General features: G+C 44.4%; 1 protein-coding gene across 1 annotated transcript in view; it reads right to left on the reverse strand.

Moving 5' to 3' along the window:
* The window catches only part of LOC119950686 (ski oncogene-like), a 186,941-nt gene that overhangs the window by 133,540 nt on the left and 25,979 nt on the right, over positions 1–27,422 (reverse strand). The window lies entirely within an intron of this gene.

Below are 27,422 nucleotides of genomic sequence, written 5' to 3' on the forward strand. Positions count from 1 at the left end.
AGCCGCCACCACCGGGCCCGTAGTGTACCTCGTTGGAGGGAACGGGAACGGCGCCATTACCAGTGCCTTCAGGCACGTGCCTCCACAGGACGCCATCTCCATCCGTTTCCATGCTGCCCCCTCCCCATCCATTACCCACTTGCGTACCATCGAGACATTAGCCGCCCAATAGTACCCAGAGAGGTTGGGCAGCGCCAGCCCCCCTCTATCCCTGCCCGCTCCAAAAGACCCTCCTCACCCTCGGAGTCCCGTGCGCCCAAACAAATCCCAGAATGCTGTTGTTCACCCTCCTACAAAAGGCCCTCGGAATGAAAATGGGGAGGCACTGGAACAAAAACAAAAACCTCGGGAGCACCGTCATTTTAACGGACTGTACTCTACCCGCCAACGACAGCGGCAGCATGTCCCACCTTTTAAACTCCTCCTCCATCTGCTCCACCAACCTAGTAAAATTAAGTTTATGCAAGGTCCCCCAACTCCTAGCCACCTGAACCCCCAGGTACCTAAAACTCCTCACTGCCCTTTTTCCAAGACAAATTTCTACATCTACATCTTTGAACTTTCTCCAATACTAATGTTAAATATTGGTGGAAAGGTTTTGTAAAAGGCGCAATTCGTTAAATGGAGCAATTCAGATAATATTTTTTTTGAATGACCCAGGAGCAGGTGATTCCACTAATTATATTTACACTAATATTTGATGATGCATATAATCTTTCATGTTCCAAGATTACAGTAAAAAAATTTGGTTTGGGTCTGAACTCACTCCTGGTATCGCGTTGATAATATATTCTTTATTATTTGTTTGCCAATTCAGATTTTGACACATTTGTGCCTGACAATTGGCAACGCATGATATTTTGAAAAAACACGACAACACCTTATTTTGAAACTGTACCCCCTAGTTCTAGCTCTCCCCCCACCCCCCCCCCCCAAAGAGGAAACACCCTCTCAGCATTAACCCTGTCAAAGCCCTTCAGAATATGTTTCAATAAGGTCACCTCTCATTCTTCTAAAGTCCAACAAGTAGAGGCCTGCTCAACTTTTATTCTTAAGAGAACCCGATCATCCCAGGAATCAATCGAATGAACCTTTTCTGAACAGCTACCAATGCACTGGGAGTTAAATCTTAAAATATTCATTAAAAGGGCAGCACGGAGGGGCAGCACGATGGCACAGTGGTTAGCATTGCTGCCTACGGCACTGAGGACCGGGGTTCGAATCCCGGCTCTGGGTCACTGTCCGTGTGGAGTTTGCACATTCTCCCCGTGTCTGCGTGGGTTTCGCCCCCACAACCCAAAGATGTGCAGGATAGGTGAATTGGCCACGCTAAATTGCCCCTTAATTGGAAAAAATAATTGGGTACTCTAAATTTATTTTTTTTAAAGGGCAGCACGGTGGCACAGTGGGTTAGCCCTGATGCCTCACGGCGCCAAGGTCCCAGGTTCGATCCCGGCTCTGGGTCACTGTCCATGTGGAGTTTTCACATTCTCCCCGTGTTTGCGTGGGTTTTGCCCCCACAACCCAAAGATGTGCAGGGATTGGCTACGCTAAATTGCCCCTTAATTGGAAAAGAAAGTGAATTGGGTACTCTAAATTTAAAAAAAATATATTCATTAAAAGAAGTTACACTGGAAACACACACAAAAACATGCCCATTTTACATTAGGACAAAAACACTAACTAAATCCCCTCTGAGCAATCCTAATCTCCATTATAATGAGGGTCACAAAAATCTAAAAGATGGCACCAGATGCATTAGATTTGGAATGACAGTTCAATTTTCAGCATGTCTGGCTATCTGTTTACAGAAGCAGGAAACAATTAAACTCCACATTTGTATCATGAGCTCCAGTTAGTCATTTAATTGCCTAAAGCTGTTGTAACTCTCTTGATGAGTGGTTTATTTTTTTTAAAGAAGAAAGTGTAAGCAGTTTTCAGTTGCCCTGTTTGAAACCATTCAGTGTTCCCCAAAACAAGGCAGAAATTGATTTAAAGGCTCTTACTTTTACCTTTCAGAATTTGATGGGTGAACATTAATTTAATCTGATTTTCCAGAATTGCAAAATAAAATCATTGTCCCTTTTTTTGAAATATAACCATTAAAAGTGGTGGGGACAGATTTGTAAAAGGAAAATTAGGTTTCGGAAAGGAACTGTTGGGATGAATTTCAATCAGCCTTTTGGACGAGGCTGGAAGGGGGGAGGCCTGCAAAATAGCAGCGGACGGCATTGGGTGGCATAGCCGATGTTTCCCTGCCACCATGCCATTTTGCCAACAATGGGAAAGGTGCTACACCACCACCATGAGCTCAATTGTGTCATTTAAGTAGCCAAATAAGGGCCCCTTCATGTCCCTCAGCAAGCTGCTGCTGACCCTCTGATCGGGCCAACAGCTCTTGTGGAAGGCCCCCTCGTCCTCAACAGGGACCACAACCCCAGTGAAGGCCACATATTTGGGCCTGGCCGTTAGTCTAAATGGCTCTTGCTTTCAGCTCCAACGGCAGGACCTCAGCAAATCCAGTCAAATTCAGCCTTTTCTTTTCTCAGAGTAAAATACAAATTCTTCAGGAAATATGTATTTAAAGAGCCTGCAGAAGTGATAAATAGCTGGTGATTAAGTAACCCTCTGGGTAAGTGATTATGTATAAATTACAGTCAGCAATCATACTGGAAGAATTTCTTCTGAAGCCATAAGCTCAACTTATTAGTAAGCATTCAGAATGGCGACAAATATCACCATTCTTGGGAACATAAAACATATATTTTCACTGAACAGAGGAGGAAGTATGATCAGGCAGTATGGGGGGGGGGGGGGGCAATGGTAAACAATCAAATGGATAAAATTTGCCTTCGCTCATTCATTTGTTTTTCCCGTTCTGATTTGGTACAAGGTTTTGTTTTCGATGGTCAGGCAATTTCATTATGAAAGTCGACAACCATTCAGAGATGCTGCTGAGCCTGAAGAGAGACTGTGTGTAGGCAACACAGCACTAGAAATGGCTAGTGGACTTCATGCTGTGGACAAGTCTGGTAACTGAAATTCAGACAGACCTTTGTGATGGTTAAAACTGCATCGTCATCATTTTAGTACCTCCTAACCAATGGTCATCAACTTGAAATGTTAACCTTATATTTCTCTCTCCACAGATCCTACCCGACTTGCTTCTGTTTTTACTTCAGGTCTCCAACAGCTGCAGTATTTTACATTCAAGATTCTTTCCCTGTTTTTTCCTAACCACGTGACTAATTACTGCTGGTTTAGCACAGGGCTAAATCGCTGGCTTTGAAAGCAGACCAAGGCAGGCCAGCAGCGCAGTTCAATTCCCGTACCAGCCTCCCCGAACAGGCGCCGGAATGTGTGGCGACTAGGGGCTTTTCACAGTAACTTCATTTGGAGCCTACTTGTGACAATAAGCGATTTTCATTTTTTAATGGTTTGGTAAAGGAACAGGTTTATTACCATTTTGGATAAAGGCACGGTCATATCTGGATTGGGGGTAATTCTAGAAGCAGGTTTCTTTCAGCCCCCATCAAAAAAGGGGCATGGTAGGGCAGTGGTTGGCACTGCTGCCTCATGTCCCTGAGGACCTGGGGTTGACCCCGGCCCCGGGTCACTGTCCGTGTGGTGTTTGCACATTCTCCCAGTGTCTGTGTGGGCGTCACCCCCAAAGATGTGCTGGGTGGGTGGATTGCCACGCTAAATTGTCTTTTAATTTTGGGGGGCGGGTGGGGGGGGGGGGGGGGGGGGGGGGGGGGGGGGAGTTAGAGAATTTCAAGTCAAGTTCCCTTCAAGTTCTGATGCAAGCCACACACCTGACTTGGAACTATATATTTGTTTATTCACTGTCAGTGGGTCAAAATCCTGGAACCGCTCCCCTTCCTGACAGAACTGTGGGGGTACCTAACTACAATGAACAACAGCGGTTCAGGCTGGCTGTTAACCACTCGGTTCTCGAGGGCAATAAATGCTGATCTTCTTTGCAATGCCCACATCCGACGAATTAACAAAATAAAAGTGCACTGCAATTAACCGTAGCAAGGACAATTTTGTGTTGTAAATTTATGTTCACTTTACACAAAATGTTCCAAACCGAAAAAGGACGTATAAAGTTTTCCCTAGAGCCAAACAACTGTATACAACATATATAATGGATCTTTTCCTATAAACATATGTAAATAAAATCACAATTTAGCTTAAATTAACATACCTATGTAAGTCTTGCTGGATCTCACAATTATACGCCGTAGTGTGTGTGTGTTTGTGTGAGAGAGACTGCGATTGAAGAGAAGAGAAAGTAACCCAGTGGTAAACCCAAAAACAGTTATTGTAATGTTGTGGGAGACAATCAACCATATTAAAACCAGACACCACTACTGATGGTTTCATCCAAAACCAGAGACCACAGACCACTGTCTGCCTTAGTTTTCTCTTCTACTCAATTTACAGCACAAAGCTACTTTTGAAAGCCACACAATACATTTGGGGTTTCACCTTCCTGCAGGTAAGGTTCGCCCATATACAATGCAGGGATCATACCAGTTCCTCACTGTACAAAATCTTTATTCTATTCCCTGCTGGTTTTGTAAAGCCTATTTCACATTTATGTGAACAGAACATTTTGAGTAAAATCCTAGCGTTTTCCTCTTTTATTAATGATTTCCCTGCTCCCACCTCGCCAACACGCACAAAAGCGGTGTACAAACTTCGGAGGAGGCATCAAATTGGGAAATGCATAGCTGCTCCAGGGAAAAGCAGGGTGGGACTTTTAATAGCCAGAGTGGTCGTCAACAAAGCAGTGAACACTGTGCTTGTTTCTCACATTGTTCAGTGTGGGAAAGCAATGATTAAAACCACGTCTGGCACCTCGGACTTACTGAAAGCCGCTGAAACGAGCACATCTCTTCCCCCCCCCCCCCACCCCCCAATCTACCTTCTGAAATTTGCACACAAATTTCAGCAGCACACTAGAACCAAATGCACCGAGGTATTGTTTTCTAACACGAATGGGGACATTAGCTTTCCCCGAATCATTAATACCAAATGGTTTCCATGCCTGTTCTGACTTCAATGTATTGGTTTTAAAAGCTCACCATATGAGAGGATATGGTACTTTTCAAAATTTACACAAAATCTTTCTTTTTAAAAAAACTATTGTGGTATGAATTCTGAAAGTAAAATACGATTGTTTAAGACAATCAGGGGCCCCAATTCTTCACCGCACGTAGCACTGGGTTTTCAACTACGTTTCTTTTTGGTTTTAACCCTTCAGCTCGCTCACAATATATTACCACGAGACAGTCCACTCTGCACAGCTGCAATAAAGACACCATCTGGTACATAGAACCGCAGTGCACAGGGCAGCAAATGGATTCTTGAAGTGAATGACTTAAAGACAGCATGGCTTTTTTGGTTTGCTTTCAAATGATTCCAACTCTTCCCCCAAAAGAAGCAACTGACACCCGTGACAAACAGCAAGGTAGTGATCACAATGGTTGCCTTCCATTTGTAAACTCTACAACAGAAAATTGTACAGACATAATTTGCAGGTCTTGCTGCGGCTGTGAGTCACTTTTCCATGTTCAATTAACAGTCCCAAACTGCTTATTGAATTGTGCGATTATCTAGAATGTAATCAATTTCAAATGGAGAGCGGGCAGTCATGAGGAATATTAATGGAGATGGAGAAGTAAACTTCATGTAGGAAACCGGTCATTCTGAGTGGACAGAAATTGTGTGGTTTTGATGTAACACTTCACAGCTGACAGCGTTAGATATAAGGATCAAATATTTCTCACGTTGCTGATCTCTACATACGCTGCTTGTTGAAGAATTGAGTTCATACAAATACTATTATACAGAAAAGCTCCAGCAGCTCACTCTTGTAGCGTAAACATCTGGAGCAGCGTGAACATCTGGAGTGCCAAGAACCAAAATGAAATGCTTACCTGAGTATATATAGGCACCGAAGGAAAGATTGACAGCACATGGAAGAGAAGGAAAATTCACCATTAGTTTTTTTTTCTGAAACTATATCATCAATAAAAGGTATACAAGATCCTTATAAAAATTAACAATAAAGCTAACAATACTTCTATGAGCAGTTTAAATCAACGGAAAAGGATATGATATTTGCTTTCATACTGTGGAGTCAGGACACAGCACACAGACAATAGTGAAAACAGCCACATTTGAGCTCATATAGCTACGTCTGAAGCATGCTAAATTAACTTATTTCTGCCCATTATCACACTTTAAATGTGCAGAACAGTATTGCAATGAGCAGTAATAGTGGCAATCTCTACTGTATGTAAAAATAAAAAATTCTGGAATTACTTAATGGGTCTGGTTGCACCTTTGGCGAAGGAAGCCAGAATCAATGGCCAGAATTTTCCAGCCACTCCCACCGGCAGGATTTTCCGGTCGCCCGTGGGTTCCCCAGTGGCAGAGGGCGTGAACAACAGGAAAATTAATCGCCAACAGCATGACTGGAAGATCCCCCTGCCGGAAAATTGCGGCTGACTCCAATGTTTTAGTTCTGGTGATGAGCAATCAACTCGTTAACATAGTTTCTCTCTCCACAGCTTAACCACTTTCTGTTTTTACCTCAAGTTTCCGGGATCTGCAATATTTTGCCCTTCTATTTACTGGATGTGTCTTTCAGATATCAACTAGAATTAGTAGGGGAATTGTGTCAATGGTCAAATCCTCTATGAAACTCTACACTGTGATAGCCTGGTCAAACCTTTGCAGTTGCATGGCTGAAGAACACTTGATTTTGGCCAACCGGCAGTGCCGTGGTTTGAACTGTTTTATGTCTCTGATTTCATGCTTTCTACTTTTGTGTATATTCAAGACCTCAAAAGTTTAAGATGATCATAAATTTGGCAGAAGGCCTTAGGAGATTTCAAAACTTGTGTCGGCACCAAAGGTTAGAACCACACAAAGGATGTCCTCCTACAGTATTTTCTCCACGCCATATTTAGGATTCTACTTCGCATAAATCAACCAAATCATTGTGAACGCCGTGCTGTATATGACAATTTTAACCTGATCACAGTTAAAGGATGTAGATGGTGTCCTGTATATGTGTTGCATTGTTCATTTATGAACATACAGCATACTACAAGTGAATGAGGTTCAAACAATTTTGCAAACAGGTTATCTAATTCAACTCAAGTATCAAGTTTTTGGGGGGCACAGTGGTTAGCAGTGCCGCCTCACAGCGCCAGGGTTCAATTGCGGCCTTGAGTGACTGTCTGTGTGGGGTTTGCACATTCTTCCCGTGTCTGCGCGGGATCCCTCTGGTTGCTCCGGTTTCCTCCCACAATCCAAAGATGTGCAGGTTAGGTAGGGTTATGGGGTTACGGGTACAGAGCGCGGGAGAGGGGCTAGGTAGGGCGTTCTTTCAGAGGGTCGTGCAGACGCGATTGGCCGAATGGCCTCCTCTGACTCTATAAAAGCAAAGATTCCTTCTGTTGAACAATTTTTGTTCACAATCAACATCACACAGGACCATTTAGAAGAGGATATGGATGAATATATATTTTGAGATACCAAAAACACAAAGATTTAGAGAAAGATGTGTGCAATCTACATTGTCAAGTTACTATTAACAAAGGGCGGCACGTGGCGCAGTGGTTAGCACTGGGACTATAGTGCTGAGGGCCCGGGTTCGAATCCCGGCCCTGGGTCACTGACCGTGTGGAGTTTGCACATTCTCCCCATGTTTGTGTGGGTTTCATCCCCACAACCCAAAGATGTGCAGGTTAGGTGGATTGGCCACGCTAAATTGCCCCTTAATTGGAAAAAAAAATAATTGGGTACTCTAAATTTATTTGTAAAAAAGTTACTATTAATATGCAATGGAGTTATGCAACAGAAGTGTGTGTAACTGTCTTGCTGATAATTGGCCCAGGAAATGTTTTTTTTTCCCCAAGCCTAATTAGGTCTGTAATGAATCCCATATATTTTGCCTTTGCACCTTTTTGATGTTTCTCACTCGAAAGCTTTGAGGATTCAGGCTTCGCAGTAGGGGGCTCTAATCACTACCCGAAGCATGATCAGCACTGAATTAAATCTTAGGGCCGGTAAAAGAGCAATCTGGGTAGTACCAAAGATTGCAGAGGAAAAAAAATTACATTTGCATTCACTCTGACGTGCTGGTCTAAAAGTTTTGTTAAGCCCAGTGCTTAAATATAGGTCCGAGTACAGTAGGCGAAAGGGTTATAAGGCTATTGCTGCTTTGAAAGTGATATACAGCTCCATTGTTGCTGAACCATTCCACTCTAACCCCCCACATCTGAGTTCCAAGAAACTGGAGTGACCAGCAAAGGTTATGACCTTTTGAACCATTGGACTCTGTCTCATTTCACATGAGAACAGATAACAATTTGTGTATTCCTTTCATCATCAATCATAACTTGACTAATTTACTGGATTGCCAAGTCATCTGAACTTGCCGCCCTAATCAACCACGCTCAAAACTCAATTAAGCAGCTTATGGTGTTTTATGAAGGGCACATATTAAAAGTTAAAATTTGATAATATAAAGGCGCAATTTCTTTTTTTTTTCCAAAGGTATTTGCCAAATCTGAAATTATAATACAAGGGCTCCTGGTGTAAATCTGTTAAAGCTAGTGTGTTGCAATGACTGATCAAAGTGTGATATTTATGCCTATTCCAAATCCGGATACTCCGACAGACCAGTTTCAGCTGGACAGGTGATGTATGCTGCTACCTTAGAATGTTTCATCCCAAGGGCCAAGCGATGGTACAATTTATTAAAAAATACTTTATACATTAATATCTGTGGAGGGATTCTAAAACCAAAAGCTAAAATCACTTCAGGTCCTGGGTGCGATGGGACAGATGTAATCTGGGTGGAAGATGCTCAGAGGGTCAAAGGGATTAGGTCGGATCCATCAATGCCAGATCCATCTTTGAGACGAGCCGAGGAGTTAAAACTTTCACCGAAGTCTGGGTTAAGTAGCAGTACCATCTACCTCGAGAAAGGCCCGGTGTCATAGGATCATAGAATTCCTACAATGCAGAGGAGGTTTAAGGTGCGAGGGGCAAAGTTTAGAGGAGATGTACGAGGTAAGTTTTTTTACACAGAGGATAGTGGGTGCCTGGAACTCGCTGCCGGAGGAGGTGGTGGAAGCAGGGACGATAGTGACTTTTAAGGGGCATCTTGACAAATACATGAATAGGATGAGAATAGAGGGATACGGACCCCGGATGTGTAGAAGATTTTAGTTTAGACAGGCAGCATGGTCGGCGCAGGCTTGGAGGACCGAAGGGCCTGTTCCTGTGCTGTACTTTTCTTTGTTCTGAGGCCATTCGGCCCAGCGAGTCTGCACCGACCCTCTGACAGAGCATCCTATCCAGGCCCACGTCCCACCCATCTCCTGAACCCAGTCACCTCACCTAATCTTTTGGACACTAAGGGGCAATTTTAGCGTGGCCAATCCACCCAACCTGTACATCTTTGGACTGTGGGAGGAATCCGGAGCACCCGGAGGAAACCCAGTCAAAATGAGACAGCAATATAGGGTGATGGATTCCCCAGTCAAATCGGTACAGTTTCTGCTTAAATAGGCAGAACATTGGGAATATCAGCCCCACATCTTTGGAGGAATGCAAATTTGACAGACTAGGGTCTGCAATTCCCAACTAACTTTGTATTGTCGGTGCATTTAGATGCGTTGTTCTGTGTCTCTTCATCAGTCAGTAACATAGATTGTAAATAACTGAAGCCCCATCATTGCGGCACTACACTTGTCACAGCCTTTTGGAAACCATACTGACTCTGTCTGATCATATCATGGGTGAGATTGTCCTTAATAAACGATTCCAGGATTCTCCCAATGACTGATGCCAGGCTAAATGGACTTTAGCTCCCCATTTCTCTACTTCATCTTTCTTGAATAGAGCAGCGTTACATTTGCTAACTTCCAATCAGTTGGAACCGTCCTAGAGTCTAGGGAATTTCAGAAAGTCACAACTGAAAGAAGATAATCAGGTGATGTGTGCAATTAACCTTGTTTTAATTACAAAATCTAGAATTGAAAAATGAGAAAATTTGTGAAACAGTGAACCATATTGTCCCAATCATCCCAAAGTGTTGAAACGTTGAAACCTGCATACTCAGTTGCCCAATTATTCTGTTTCCCACTTGAGTTTCTAGCACAGGGCAGACTTGGAGGTGAAATTTGGTGTAGAGGTGCCCCTCATGACATCATTACTTCTGATAAAACCTGGTGAATAGGAATGCAGGTCACAATTCATTGATTCCATTGATAACGTCAGTAAAGCAGAACTTCAGGATCTTTCATGGACACAAAATGTCTGACTCTAAATCATTAGTCAGGGGAGCCAAGGCTGACCAAACCACATTGGTTCCATTTATGATTATGTGATACTTCAATTAAGTAAATTTGTCCTTTAAGGCATTGTGGTAGCCCTGCTCCTCTGAGGAAGCACCTAATGTCTATTGATTGCTTCCCCATCAGTATACTAAAGTCAGAAACTCGCCTCTGCAATGGTTCAGTCACTATTCCCTTCACAATGTATAATACTCCATGTGGACATTTACCAATGAACATAGAAATAACTCTTTAACTAAAAATTTGTTACAATGGAAGAATAGATAAAAGCTTTAATGATCCAAGTTAAAAGCACACTTCATCGTATCAATATAAACCCTCTAGATTGCAGTTAGTATGACAGGCCAACTTGTTATTTGCAATCCAATGCAAGTAGTAATTGGGTCAAATCGTGGCTCCTTATTTAGCGAGTTTTATTATAAATAAGTGACTGATTGTTATTTGAAAGCAGAATACTTAATCCACGGAAAGGAGTCATTTTGTTTTTTTTACTGTCAGTGGCAGATTTAAAAGCTCCCCACAAGGGGTTTTAACCTCTCAAAGGAACAAATAATCAGGGCTGGCAGGGTAAAAGACAATGACAGTCTTGGCTCAGATAGCTTGGAATACAGCTGATCCCCCTCACAGCATGTGGAGGCAGAGAGGCGGGTAGTAAGGGAAAGGGGGAGTGGCAGGGAGAAGCAGTTTTACAGCTTTACATTCCAGCCCTCCTGCCTGCCTCTATCTCCAAATTGGACAGCCTGAACTTTTGACCCTTCCGCAGACACACAAGCAGAAAAAAGTATGGCCATAACACTGTCTGCTTCAGGGCATGGCCTCACTTCAACAGTCTGGACCATGTCTTCCTTCCCCGCCTCTTCCCCCCTCCAAAAAAAAAGAAACTTTGACCATTACCTGTTTTATGACCACCAGATGGTAAAGTCCCTAGTGACTGTGGACTTTCTAACTTCTGAATCTGACCTCATGACCCCATAAGGCAACTAGCAGTACACTATCTGTGCCTCGGTGGGAAAAAACAAACCCTAACATCCCCATGTCCTAGATGTCTTATTCTACTTTAAAGGCTCTACATTTCCCATGTTCAATTCTCAGAAATTAAAATTAACGTATTTTCAATTCCAATGGGTGACTTTTCACTTGCGTTGGTTTTATATTTAGGTTCTTGCGCAAATATATTGTAAGTCGTAACTTCCTTCACTACATAAAGATCTTTTAACCAATCGTTGTTGTCACTAAATTACGATGGAGATTTGTTTTAAACTATTCAAGATATCAAGTTAAAGACTATTACAAATTAGGCTGCCACAAAAAGGGGGAGAGACACGAGCAAAATCTATTCATCTCAAGAACATATATTCTTTAAAACCACATAAACCTTAGAGATTCACGGTTTGAGCCAATGCCGAAAGAATGTTAATGCTGAACCTACCTTTTAAAAGTTTACTGGCAACTTTATAACCTTACTATCAACCCCAAAAGAGAGGCAAACACAAAAAAAATCCAAATATTTGGCCCCCAGCTGTGAAGGGAGAAGGAATTAAAGAGAGTCACCGTGCAGCTGTAAAAATCCTGTCTGGCCCCTTTTCTATAATTCGTTCAAGCTTTAATTGTCATCTTGAAAAGTGATCATCAGGGATGGTTAGCTTTAATTTCCTTCAATGCCCTTAACGATTACAGTCACAATGTTTTTGTGATGACCAGAAAGGAGAGAGTTTAACATGACCATGAAGGGGGGAGGGGGGAGGGGGGGTGAGAGAGAAAGAGAGAGAGAGAGAGGAAGGAGTACTTCAAAACTCTTAAATAATGTCAAATCCAGAGAGTCATTGAAGAGTTGAGACTGCTTATAAATCAATAGTTTCTCATTCTGTAAAGGTTACTACTTTTTATAATCGCATGGGGCAACATGCTGGAACTCCCTTCCTAACAGCACAGCGGGTATACCTACACCTCAAGGGCTGCAGCGGGTTCAAGGAGGCAACTCAGCACCACCTTCTGATGGGCAATAAATGCTGGCCGAACCAGCGGTGCCCACATCCCGTAAATGAATTTTTTAAAGCGCTACATATCAAATGTTTTATGCTCATTTCACACTTCTGAAATGATCAAAACTCTTCTGGGTTGCCCCGATTACTCTTCCATCACATCTTGTCACAAATCATTTTCCATACAGCTATAACGTAATGAGAATCAAACTCTTTTCCACTTCAAAAATGTAGTCGCGTATATTTTTAGTCTTGTTTAATGGGCAAGCGTTAAACTTGAACTTGTAAATGCGTGTCTTTTTTTTGTTTTTCTATATTCATAATATTATCATCTCTCATCTATTCCCTTTCTCGTTATCAATTGTACTAATGATAATTAGTTCATATTTGTGTATGGTAAAAACAGTCAAGATACTCTGTCAAGTCTACCACCGGCCAAACATTTCTATTGAATATTTTTATTCTTTACTTTAATCTTAAATGGAAACACAATCATCAATTGGTAGAAGATATTGGTCCAGCTAATAGCCCCTGGAGCATGGCTAGCAAATGCAAGGGTCCCCACACCTAAGTTCTCTACATTTTTCATATGCAGCCACACTTTGAATGTAGTGTCTTGTATTCTTCAAAAGGTCCCTCCCCCACTTTGCACCAGCAACACTACAAAGACTACTACCAGGATCACAATAAATCCACTTTAAACTGAGCAGTAAATTCTTTACACAAATGGTTTTCTGCCATTTTACTCTTCACATCTGGTAAACAGAACAGCTTCTATGTCCTGCTCTTCACCCCATTGACACAATTTATATCCTATGAACAAACTAGCCAATACTTTAAGGGATAAATGATTGAATTCAGTTTTTAAAAATAGTAATTTAACATAAAAACAATTACTTAGGCTGAATGTACTTTGTTTCAAAACATATTCCCACTCCAGGATGTGCTGTCTGTCCTGAAAGTGCTGACCGAGGCCGTGATTATTGAGCTGGATTCTCCGGTCTGCCAGACGCGCGTTTCTCGGCCGCGCGCCGTTCGCTGGTGGCGGGATTCTATCTTCCCGCCAATTGTCAATGGGATTTATCATTGTAACCACCCCATGCTGTCGCAAAACCCACTGGCGGGGCTGTGCTGTCAGTGGGAAAATTAAATCGTAACGACCAGCGAATTCCGTCCATTGTTCCATGAATTATGTCAAAAACCCTCCAGCATCTTGTCCAAATTACAACTTTTCAAATGTTTCCAAAAGGTTACATCGGTGAAATATCTGAAAGTAAGGTGCTTCACATGTGAACCAAATCCTCCTTCACCGGTTAATCATAGGGGAGCAGTATTTTGACTCACTCCTGCAGACTCGGAGGCCAAAAGTAGTGTACTCTCTCTTACATCCTCAACTGAGATCCGGTAAAGCAGCACGGACCAGGGGTCAGACCAAAGACATCCTGGTCTAGGTAGCTCAGAAGGCAGGTACTTTGCCATTTGGGAGATTCAAGTGGGGACTGTAGCTGGGGGGGGGGGGGGTGGGGGGGGACTCGAATTTTAAAATACTTCAAAAATCCCTCAGAAATCAGAAAATGTTGAGTGTTTTGGAACAATAGATTCCAACCAATCCCACCTTTCCCTGAAAATATAATATTTGTCTTTCCGCCTGGATATAGCTGTAAATTTTAAGAAGTAAATGCACAGCTCTATCCATATTCCTCTTCCGCAGTTCCTCGAGACCGAGGATGACTTGCTTCCACTCTACTTCAATGGGTTCTGAGATAGCTGATACAAGTCCAATCCAAAGTGTAACCTGCAGACTTTGGTGATGATTGAAAGGTTGGGCAGTCGGGATGTCTGGAGGCTTGTACACTCTCTCCGACACCTCATCGGTCGATATTATGGGTGAGATTCTCTGACCTCCCCTTCAGAAGGTCCTGCTCTTTGCCAAATACACCATGCTTCCTGTCTAAACATCACTGTCTCAATGCAAGAAAAGTTTCAATTATGTCTTCTAAAATGGATATCTTCCTTAGTTCAGATGGTCAATCCGTAACATATTATTACAGCCAACAGTATCTCAAAATAATCTGCTGAGATTTGGATTACGGTGCATTGGTATCAATGTAAAGAGTCACACGATATGTGCATGTTAGCACATGCCCCAATATGCTTTGTTGACGGTGAAACCAGAGCAGCCACTTGTTACCTGGCTGCAAGAATGAGATGGAAAACATCAAGAAATGTAATCTAGTCCAATGCAGCATTGAAATGAATATATACACCCAATTCCATCAATTACATTTGTAAAGGAATCCAGTGAAGGCAAGTCCCTTAATGCAATACTCTTCTTGTTAAAGGTGATCGACAGTTAGAATCAAGTTCAAAATCAAGTTACTTATCTGACTTTCAATTTGTCCTGTTTAATGGGCATTTTCCTACCCAGCCTCAGTATTTTATATTTGAGCAAATGCTTAATAACAAGTTAAATGTAGTTTGCAGCAACTGATACCGGAATGGGTTTGGAGACATCACAATACTTAAGGAAAGCAAATGAGCAGCACTATAACCAGAAAATGTTGGAAACACTCAGCAGGTCAAGCAGCATGCGTGGAGAGAAACAGTGGCCGCGATTCTCTGGCCTCCGCAGTGTCTTTCTCGGCGACAGGAGGTGGCCTGCCGTTGGCCGGATCTTCTGATGGGATTTCCCACTGAATCCATCCCACATCTCTGGGGAACCCAAGGAGGGGGTGCGTCGTCAGTAGGACCAAAACATCCTGCTTGTGTGAACGGCCAGAGGATCTCGCCCAGTCCCTGTTTTGCTCCACAGGTGGTTAGCACTGCTGTGGCACAGTGGCTAGCACTGTTGCCTCACAGTGTCAATGACCCGGGTTCGATTCCGGGCCTTGGGTGACTGTCTGTGTGGAATTTGTACTTTCTCCCCATGCCTGTGTGGGCTTCCTCCCCCAGCCCAAAGGTGTGTGGGTTAGGTGGGGTTACAGGGATAGTGTGAGGGAGTGGGTCTGGGCAGGTTGCTCTTTCAGAGGGTCGGTGCGAACTTGATAGGCCGAATGGCCTCCTTCTGCACTGGAGAAATCCTATGGTTCTAAGATGCTGCCTAACCGGCTGAGTGTCTCCAGCATTTTCCGTTTTTATTTCCGATTTCCAGTATCTGTAGTCTTTAGTGACCAATGTTGCTTTACTCATTTAAGCATAAAAATAGGTGCTGATTTCATCAATAGTTCCAGTCTCTTAAAAAAATTAGTCCTTCATTGAAAATAGGGTGGGTGCCCAGCGCATAACCTTCCCATCCACTCCAGAGCTGATTTCTATAACACGGGCACAAAATCTGACAGCCACACACCATGTTTTTTAAAAAAATTGAGGGTCAACTGAGCTTGTTGACAAGCTCAATTGACCCCGGTGTCCCATAATGCAGTTGCCATGGGCAGGCAGGCAGGTGGGAGTGGGCAGGCTGTTTTTTTCTATAAAGTTTTTCCAACGGTGGGAGGGAATGGGGCTACATTCTTTGAGGAGAGCCCTTTGCTCATCACCCAAAAGATAATCCCTCTCTCGCCTTCGTCCCTACCCGCCTGCTCTTCACAAATCATTCCCCCTCAACCACCCACCCACCCACCCCTTCCCTCCCCAAGCTGGACAAACCCTCCTCATCCAATGCCCCAGAATTATCTCACCCCATCCTTCTTTTTGCAACCATTAGCAGTCCCGGCAGCGCCCACGACTAGGCTCTTGGCACTGGGTGGCAGAGCCCAAGAGTGGGACTTCCTTGCCTGTGAGGGATGGAAGTCCCCGCTGTTGACCAATATAACCCACCTTGCAGCATACTATGGCTGCTGGACAGGCTCAAAGAGAACAAGTCGGTCTCCAGCCAACTTTCCTTCTGGGTGGTTCCCCCCGCCAACCCCCGGCACCTATAAAATGCAGGACCATATCTTAAACTTAAGCACAGAAATCCAAAGTCTCACAATCACAAAGTCACTAAGTCCCAAATGGCAACAGCAACACTTCACCAAATCGCTGCTTACTGGGACAAAATGCAATACTGTACATCCATGAAAAAAAATGGAATTTATGTTATTATGCGAAATATTGAAAAGTGTTTATTTATAATACAGCTATCTGCCTCCCGGTTTATGCATACATCATAAAACAATTAACTTGTCAACCTACAATAAATATGCTGTAAATAACTAAAAGTTTGGACTGGTGTTTTCTGTTCCTATTCTACGGTCCTTTTTAATTTATCACCTACCCTGCACATCACTGAGGGTTGTGGGGGTGAGACCCACGCAGACATGGGGAGAATGTGCTAACTCCACACGGACAGTGACCTGGGGCCGGGACCGAACCAGGGTCCTCGGCGTTGTGAGGCAGCAGTGCTAACCACTGCACCACCTCCTATTCTACTGCCTTACTTGTCAAATTATTAACCAGGGAAAAGACTGGCTTTGGTCATTTTCAAACCAGTTATTCAACTCGTATCGTTCCAATAAAACTCAACTGTGATTTTGATTTTTAAACAGACTATGGCCGCAATTTGCCGGCCGCTGCGATTCACCATCCTGCCCGGCAGGGCATTCCTGCCCGCCGTGGGTTTCCTGGCAGCGGAGGGTGATCTCAATGGGAAATCCCATTGACGAGCAACAGGAAAACAGAATCCCGCCGGCGGCGAAAGGCGTATCGCCGAGAAAGACACGGCTGGGGAAACGGAGAATCGAGCCTGACTAAACTCATCTCTTGTGCTGTTTATCCAACCAAAATTCAAAGCGGAGTTTAAAGTTTGCAGATTGCTTATTTAACAAACCTTAAATTCATTGCAAAAGAAAACTATGTTGATTTGATTTCTGGAGGATTTTTTAAATCCAACTTCAACTAACAAAAGGGATACTTGTGTCCTTTTGAATATTGCAACATTAAGTTTGAATAGTGGTTTGGCAAACTAAGGAGCTACACTTCTTGCTGCCAAAACTCAATAGTGGCAACGGTATCCTTCTTTGTTGAATAAATTGCCCCGACCCCATTTACCCCATTCCTCGTGAAAGCATCGACTCAAGCTGAAATGCTGTTCTTGTACTCTCTGCTGGGCCTTGTCAAAGCGAATCAATCTTCACGAGCAAGTTTAAAGAACGTGTTTGGCAAGCCATTCAGTATGAGGGAGGGGAGAGGAGAGGGAATACCATACCTGAGCCTCACCCAATTACCAGCTAAGTCAGGCAAGATGTTCCCATTTTGAGACTAAGTGCAGTGAGGGATGGCTATTTCCCCCTTCACCCGTGGGATATGGGTGTCGCTGGCAAAGTCAGCACAGTTGTCGATGCCCAACTGCCTTCGAACTGAATGACCAGTTTGGCCATTCCAGGGTCTGTAATGTGGGCCAGACTGGGTAAGGATGGCAGACATTACTGAACCAGATGGTGTTTGAAAACAAATAGATGACACTTTCATGGTCACCATGACTAAGACTCGCTTTTAATTTCAGATTGTATTAATTGAATTCAAATTCCACCAGCTGCCGTGGTGGGATTTGAACCCATGGCCCCAGGGCCTGGGTTTCTGCTTTACTACTTCAGTGACATTACCACTACGCCACCATCTCCACTAATATAAATAAATTGAAAGCATCACAAGTGTGGATCGAAAAAAAAATATCTTGTCTCCAACTATGCATGCTACACAATACTGCTATTATATCAGTACAAAACCTCTGGGCCAAGGCATGACTTTTGATTCCAGTAGAGGAGGTTCACACTGGCACCTTTGTTCTGGGTTGATGTTCATTCTGGTTTCAATCCCATCCAAACTGGTTATATGATGCAACCAAGTTGTAGAAAATGGTGTTTTTTTGGAATAGCAGTTAACTGCTTGATTCCAGAGCTATTTTGTTTTTTAAGTACTAATCTGGCAAATTAACATAAAATGAAAAATATCATTGATTTGAGTTGAAAGTTTTGAACTCAAATCAGCCAATGTACATCTTTTAAGGAATTTAAGAGAAACACGATGGCCGGGATTCTCCCGTACCCGGCGGGGCGGGGGGTCCCGGCGAGACTGAGTGGCGTGAATCCTCCGGGGCTAGGCAGGCGCCGGAGTGGTTTGCGCCCCGCCGGCCGGCATGGAAGGCCTTTGGCGCCCCCCCCCCCCCCCCCCAGGACCCCGGAGCCCGGCCCTGCCGCCAGGTCCCGCCGGTAAGGGACCTAGTCCAATTTACGCCGGTGGGACCTGCATATTACGAGCGGGACTTTGGCCATCGTGTGCCAGAGAACTGCCGGGGGGGGCGCTGCGAGCGGCCGCCGACCGGCGCAATTCCCGCACCCGCCGACTCTCCGGCGCCGGGGTCACAGAATCCCGCTCTATATATTTTGTTAAATAGATTTAGAGTACCCAGTTCATTATTTCCAATTAAGGGGCAATTTAGCGTGGCCTATTCACCTAACCTGCACATCTTTGGATTTTTTTTGGGGGGGGGGGGGGGGGGGGGGGGGAGGACCCACGCAGACACAGGGAGAATTGGGGGGGGGGGGGGGGAGAACACACGCAGACACAGGGAGAATGTGCAAACTCCACATAGTGACCCAGAGCTGGGATCGAACCTGGGACCTCGGGGCACTGAGGCAGCAGTGCTAACCACTGCGCCACCGTGCTGCCCCCCCCCAGAAACACGCTAAATAGGCCTGCACAACAAAAACTGAATAATTCAAACAGGCAAGCATGAAAAGCTATAAAGAAATAAAATTGTCATGGATTCCCCACAAGTTAGAAGTTCCACACTTATACTAGCAGCTGCGCGATTCTAAAAGATCTTCAACAGTACATAATTTTAAAATATTTCCCATGACGTTTAACCACTTTTCAGTATGCTCATCCTTATTATTCACAACGGCTACCGTTTTCTCATGAAGTATTAATAATAATATGGAGAGAATTCCTGAATTCACCACTCATCTAATTTAGCATTATTATGGCACTTTGCGTTTTCATTTTTTTTTGTTAAATTGATCCCAAGCATGTACCCTTAATGAAACCTCTCCCTTCATCATCGCGTAACTATCATGTATTGAGCAGCCAAGAATAATTCCAAAATCCAGGTTACAATCTCATATTCCATTTATAAATTGCGCATTCTCTAAAATCTGGAAGTCTCTCTTACGTGTTCCTGTATTTTATGAGAAGCTGCCCTTTGCTTTTCTTGAAACAGGGCATAATCCTGATTGCATTCCTGGGCTAATCAAAACAGTACCAATAGGTTCCTCTCCTGCATCCAATGTAATAATCCTGTTCCTCTGACCCCTGTGTGGCCTTCAACTGCCCACATCCTGTTGCTAATACAACCTCAGACAGGAAAACAAAACATACTGGTTTCATAAATACCCGTGCTATTTTGTTGCATTTTAACACTTTAATGTAATTGTTCTTACCTCTGTCAAGTGTATACTTTAAAATTCATAGTCATGGAATATGGTTTGTCACACTTGAATAGTTATCTTCACAAATTACGTGACATGAATGGTAGGTGTTTCCTCAACCACAACTCCATAAAGTGAGAGTTTGAATTATAGGAGAGAATACTTCAACCTGTTTACTTACCTGTACAAATGCATTAAGATAAATGTGTAATAAGAAATAGGTTTTAAAGCTGAGTCAATATTTACTTACTATTGGGCAAAACTAGAACAGTAATCTGGATTAGAACAATCAGGAGTCGGTATGCTTTTCAAAGCTTTTATTTTAAATATTTAATTTCTGGATGTAATAAGAAATATTATACCAGCAGGAACCACCAGGAAGGCAAGTACACGAAGACTATCCTACTTTGATCTATCTGGAAGGGCTATAAATTTATAGCTCCTGATTAGAACCAGATTAACTCAACAACAAGTTTGAGTTTTAGAGACTGACACATTGGGGCTAAGAAAATACAACACAATCCCAATAACGCTCGTGCCATTTCTGTTGTCAAGCCAAAGCTTATCTCAAACGGAAACTAGATGCCCATAGAGTAAATGTCTTAAATCAGCCAATCTTACAGCCTTTAATTGAAGCAGACTGTCTTATTTTGTGGACATCAAAGCAACATTAGAAATTCTGAAAGGCCATGGGAGACTGTTACAGCCAGAGGAAAGCACTAACATGAGGAAAATAAACTGAACAAAAGGATGTCTAAAGGAGTAAATGTATCACCTGGCCTGTGCCGTATAGATAGAAATACCAAAGTTGGATCAAAGTTTGAGCAGTTCCAGCCAGGATGCTATTGGAGTCACATCTCCTGCACAAAGGCAAACGGTGAAAATCAGCTAGGATTCTGGTTTATCTCTCCAGCGCTGTTGGAAAGTGCACTGGTGTAGATGGAAATGATGTTGGGGTTGGTCTGAAATATACTCCAGAGGATTTATTTTACTATAGGTTCTCCCAACTACCGAGCAGCGTTAGATAGGGTGACTGATACTGGCATTATAATGTATCATTATTTCGTCAGCACTTGGTACATGTGCACTGGTTAAACCAGGCATTGTCAAACTCGGAGACGCGACCCCGCGGGTGGGTCGCGGGCGGGTGTAGCGAGGGTCGCAGAGCTGACCGTCCCGATCGCGCAAATCTGTGCGCAACAGCCGCAGCAGCCAACTGTTAATAACGGCGGCTGCAAGCAGCCTTCAAAATGGCCGCGAACATGTAAAAAAAACTGTGGCCGCACTGCGCATGCGTGTCAGATCATCCGCGCGCATGCGCAAAACTTGCGCATGGGCGCCAGTGATCGGGCACACATGTGCAGTGCGGCCGCTTTTTTTAAACGGTCGCAGCTTTTTCTCTTACAAGTTCGGGAGGGTTTATTCATTTATTTTATTCATTTAATTTTTTTTTCCATTTATTTTATTCATTTTATTTTTATTTTGTTTTTACAAGTTCGGGGGTGTTTTATTTGATGAAATTTTGCAGGGAAAAAATGCAGAACTTTGGACAGATGGAGACTCCATACTTTCCGACACGGGAAGGCTTCACCTTCATCCAACAGGTTCCATTGGAGGAGCGTGTACCAGGGCCAAAGGGACCCAAAATCATTTCCTCCATTTTGTCAGCAGCAAAAAAACGTAAGAGAAAATGGTGGGTCGCGCAGGTCGGCCGGGTTGGGTCCCGAAGTTTGGCCGGTGGGTAAAAATTGGTCTCCGGGAAAAAGTTTGAAGAACACAGGAGTTAAACTGTCTCAGTCGGCGTGTGCATGCACAGAATAACAAGACTCACAATGTAGCCATTTCACCAAACAACGTGCAATATCCAGATGTAAATGTGAGAGTGCCAAGAGCCAGGCAGCAGTATAAAGCTCATGATGGTTCTAGGCTCACACAAGGAACCAAACAGCTTCAAGTGTTCACATATTATCCCAGCATATGTCAGCACCTCCAGGAGAGGAGGGAGAAATTGTTGGGGGGGGGGGGGAGAGAAAAAGCAAAGATTTGAGGTAGGGGTGGGGAACGGTCTTTTTGTATCATACAAGTTACTAGCAATAAACCAGTAAGTAGTGTGACCGATTCCAACCTCAGAAAGGAGTCGGGATAAAATCGGCCTCTTTGTTCTTGGAGAATCGCTGAACTGTAGAAAGTGCATCAGAATGGGACGGAAATGGACCAACAGAGAACCAAATGGAGGGGAATACCCATAAATCTTGGGCGCGATTCTCTGGTGTCCCTGCGGTGTGTTTTCCGGCCGCAGGAGGCGGCCCACCGTAAGCCAGATTTTCTGATCCCACCGCTGTCAACGGCATTTCCCATTGAATCCACCCCAAGCTGCCAGGAAAACCGGGGCGGTGGTGTGCCATCGGCGAGACCGGAAGATCCCGTCGGTGTGAACAGCCGGAAGAACGTGAATGTAATCTTCAGAGCTTCTGGCTGTCCTCGCCAGCGGGCTGCTGCGGTCCCACCAGGAGTTTTCCAGCAGGAGGGGATGGATTCAATGGGAAATCCCACCGACAAAGAACAAAGAAAAGTACAGCACAGGAACAGGTCCTTCAGCCCTCCAAGCCTGTGCCGACTATGCTGCCTGCCTAAACTAAAATCTTCTCCACTTCCTGGTCCGTATCCCTCTATTCCTATCTTATTCATGTATTTGTCAAGATGCCCCTTAAACGTCACTATCGTCCCTGCTTCCACCACCTCCTCCGGCAGCGAGTTCCAGGCACCCACTACCCTCTGTGTAAAAAAACTTGCCTCTTACATCTCCTCTAAACCTTGCCCCTCACACCTTAAACCGATGCCCCCTAGTAGTTGACCCCTCTACCCTAGGAAAAAGCCTCTGACTATCCACTCTGTCTATGCCCCTCATAATTTTGTAGACCTCTATCAGGTCGCCCCTCAACCGCCATCGTTCCAGTGAGAACAAACCGAGTTTATTCAACCGCTCCTCATAGTTAATGCCCTCCATACCAGGCAACATCCTGGTAAATCTCTTCTGCACCCTCTCTAACGCCTCCACATCCTTCTGGTAGTGTGGCGACCAGAATTGAACACTATACTCCAAGTGTGGCCTAACTAAGGTTCTATACAGCTGCAACATGACTTGCCAGTTCTTATACTCAATGCCCCGGCCAATGAAGGCAAGCATGCCGTATACCTTCTTGACTACCTTCTCCACCTGTGTTGCCCCTTTCAGTGACTTGCGGACCTGTACACCTAGATCTCTCTGACTGTCAATACCCTTGAGGGTTTTACCATTCACTGTATAGTCCCTACCAGCATTAGACCTTCCAAAGTGCATTACCTGACATTTGTCCGGATTAAACTCCATCTGCAATCTCTCTGCCCAAGTTTCCAACCGATCTAAATCCTGCTGTATCCTCTGACAGTCCTCATCGCTATCCGCAATTCCACCAACCTTTGTGTCGTCTGCAAACTTGCTAATCAGGCCAGTTACATTTTCCTCCAAATCATTTATATATACTATGAACAGCAAAGGTCCCGGCACTGATCCCTCCGGATCCAGTGGCAGCATCAGACGATCCCACCGGCGGATAACCTCCCGCTGCCAATAAACATGCCACGAGGGCACGTGGAAAATACCACCCCTTACCCCTTACCCCACAGAAAGAGAAACAAGGTGCTAAAGAAAGTTATTTAAAAGGTCTGTGCTGCGGTTTAATCATTGAATTGCTCTCAATGTTTCAGATTTAATAAACTGAAGGTATCTGCAATTAAAATTATACTCGAGACACCTTCAGCAATCATGGTTATTACCAAGAATTTCTCAAGGATATCCTGCCCCAATGTGAATTCTTACCAAATTAGAAGGCTGCTTTACTGCGATTAAGTTACAATTGAAATTGTCTCGTCTTGGGATAACCAGTCTGCACCGCTCCCCCCGCCGCCCCCGCCCCCCCCCCCCCCCCCCCCCCCCCCCCCCCCCCCCTCAAGGGAAACATCCTTCCTACATGTACCGTATGAAGTTCTAAGAATTTGGTATGTTTGAATGAGATTACCTCATTCTCCGAAACGTCAGAGAATAAGAGTCTGGTCTATTTAATATATTTCCTCATCAGACGATCCCTCCATCCCAAGAATTAATTTAGTTTGGATAAAAAGGTCAAAACTGCACAAAGTACTCCAGGTGCGGTCTCACCAACATAATTCCATATCATTGCAGTAAGACATCTTTACTACTCTGCTCAAATCCTTTTGTAATAAAGGCCAGCGTACAATTTGCCGCCTTAATTGCTCGCTGTACCTGCATGTTAGCTTGAGTGGCACCCTGCTTGCTTATAAATGAATTCTGAAATTAATAGCATTCTCTTTTGCCACTTAGCAAAAACAATGAAGTGCGGAATGCCAGACTGACTGAAGAGATAAGAATGCTGCTGCCTTCGCAACTAGATCCAGGCTTGAATCCACCTAAAACAAATGAGTTTCTACTTGCCTGCAACAGAGGCCTTAAAATGAAATCATCTGAAAGAAATGGTATGAGCAAAGTTTCTACCAGACACCAATCCACAGCACAAAACTGGGGTGAGGGAAGAGGAGGAATGTTTGATTGCGGAGGGGGTGGGATGGTTTGTCCAGGCAAAGGCATCAGATCCAGCAAGTGATCAAAAGGCACTTATCTCCAGGGTCCAACACTCCTCCCTTGGGTTTAGCCACCAGGTTCAATCCGGAGATAAATTTAAAATTGTGCATTAAAATACGATTCGCAGCCTCATTGTAATGAAACTCCAACCCACCACCAGGGAACGGGTTGATCAGAGTCCGGCACTTGCCCACACCCTCCAGACCCCTCAACCAGCTTCCATGGAAAAACCTTTAGTGATTGGGATTAAGGACTCAAACATTTTCGGGCCTGCTCCAGGTGCCCTAGTGGAGGAGGCGGAAAGGAGAAAAGATGTCATGTGTCCAGAGGGAGCCAGAAGGCATTAGGAGCAGACAGCTGTGGAAGGTCAATGCCAGGAATGAAGCCCTGAGGGCCTGAATTCAATGGCACAAGAAGTTCAATGATGTCTCGAGTGGTCAAGCTCAGGGAATGCACTTTCAAATGCCATATTTTACCCTGCCAGCTCTGTCGCTACCTCAGAGACTGTGTAACTCACCACACCCACACCACTCACCTACCAACAGTCTCTACAAATCAGGACTCACACCTGGCTTTCGAGTGCTTCACGGCACGCTCACACACTTACCACGGCAGAAAACCTCACACCTACATCTCACAGGTCGCACACGCTGCCAGCTATTCAACTATGACAGCCTCATCAGCTGAGCAAATATGCGGACTCATTAACACGCTTCCCTCTCTCTCGCAGAACGAGGTGGCACACAACCCTGAGCAGGAGGAGCTAACCCAGATAGAAACATGTATGCCTGGCATGTCCTAATCCCGTGGTAGAGATGGTGCTTACTGGGGTGCCCATTGCAGAGACCAAGGACAGCGGCAGACTGGAACCATCAAAGATATTGCTACTCTCCAATCTAATCCTCCTTCTCACTGCCTCTCATTCTACCATCTCTTTGAAGCTAAAACTAGATGGTGATAGCATGATGCACCTTCCTTTAGCTTACCTCCACATGCCACAAACCTACCCTTTTGCCTTTCTCCTTCCAGATATCCAAGAAATGCAATCTGGCTAGGCAACAAAACAGTGATGATGAAGGCACACTACCGGTCAATTTTACACTTGCAAGCCACCAGCTCAGAAACTGACACAAGAGGACAGCACAGAGACACAGGATCACTACTGGAGGGCTAGGATGCTGAAGTACTCAGGTGAGCACTTTGATGGGGAGGCCTACAGAAAGCAGCTGAAAGGTATGCGCAACAGTGAAATGAGAAGCCTGACAGAAAAAACATGTCTCGGAGCATCAAGGAGGCTACCACCAACTTGGTCCAGGGATTTTCACAAGAGCTTGGACTCCATGCTTTCCAGAATGGAAATGCTGGTCAAATTTGTTTGTATACTTGCAGATCCCAAAATGGTGCAGTGCCTAAAGACTGACACTGCAGCTTCCATTATAGCACAAGCAGCCATCACCCAACATCTGAGCACTGCAGTGTATGTTCAGGTTGCTGTTGTGCAAGCTTTGGATGCTGCCGTTACAGTTGTGGAATGAACTGTGCAAAGGTGCTTGCAGGATGTCCCGGCTGTTCACCAATCTGTCTTCCAACAGATTACTCGGGGTTGCTGAGGCGTCTGTCCAGGGATGTGGCAGAGGCTCGACGGAGCATGAACCTGCTTGTCCTCTCTCAAGAAGACCGTATTCCTCCTCCCAGTCCTGTCACTCCACTGACGCTCTTCCTATTGCCCGTCAGCCAGCAAGCCCAGACTGCTGGCCCCAAGGTGCAGTTCCCCAGTCAGGCCTTCTAGGCCGAGAGCTGGTCAATAGTTCAAAATGCTGCTCAACCGGGCAGATTTCATGTTTGACAATGTGCAATTTGAATGAAAATATGATGTGGGAAAGCCAGCGCGATTCTGAGCATAACATGTAATCAGCAGTCTGAGTGTAAATTAAGTGAAAACTAAAACCATTACATGTCTCACTGTCTGTATGCAAAATCTTTAGTCCAAATTGACAAAATGCAATGAAAAAGGAGCGTTTACATGAAGAAACATATAACAATAGATCTTATGCACTTATGGACAATGATCATTACCATCTTTATCAGGCTAGGAAATCTCTATTGTCTAACATCCTGAGACAGATCAATTCTCAATGAATTTAAATTCGTCTTGAAAGGAAGTTCCTGGATAAATTGAAAGCTCTTTTTTTGCCAATTATTTCTCTTTCTCTCTCACAGCATTTTATTTTTTGTTTTTAAGCGGGCGGCACGGTGGCACAAGGTTAGGACTGCTGCCTCACAGCTCCAGGGACCCAGGTTCAATTCCGGCCTCAGAATTTGCGGAGTCTGCACGTTCTCCCCGTATCTGCGTGGGTTTCCTCCGGGTGCTCCGGTTTCTCCCCACAGTCCAAAGGTGTGCAGGTTAGGTGGATGGGCCATGATAAATTGCCCGTAGTGTCCAAAAGGTTAGGTGGGGTTACGGGGGTAGGGTGGAGGCGTGGGCTGCTCTTTCCAAGGGCCGGTGCAGACTCAATGGGCTAAATGGTCTACTTCTGGACAGTAAGCTTTATGCTAATACATTCCGAGATTTCTGCCGACATATGGGCTACATGAGTATTCAGCATTTTCTTAGTACCTCATCTATGTGGTCATTCTGTATGGGTGAAGCTAGGTAGCAAGTATCAGTAGATCATTACATTACAGCCATACAAGACATATCATAGAATCATAGAATCCCTACAGTACAGAAGGAGGCCATTCAGCCCTCAGATCTGCATCGACCCGCTGAATGAGCACCTTACCTGGGCCCCCTTCTCCGCCCTATCCCCAAAACCCCACCTAACCTACACATATAGCAATAATAATCGTTTATTGTCACAAGTAGGCTTCAATTGAAGTTACTGTGAAAAGCCCCTAGTCGCCACATTCCGGCGCCTGTTCGGGGAGGCTGGTACGGGAATTGAACCCGTGCTGCTGACATTGTTCTGCATTACAAGACAGCTTTTTAGCCCACTGAGCTAAACCA

The sequence above is a fragment of the Scyliorhinus canicula genome, chromosome 16 (assembly GCF_902713615.1).
Source record: "Scyliorhinus canicula chromosome 16, sScyCan1.1, whole genome shotgun sequence".
Taxonomy (NCBI): Eukaryota; Metazoa; Chordata; class Chondrichthyes; order Carcharhiniformes; family Scyliorhinidae; genus Scyliorhinus; species Scyliorhinus canicula.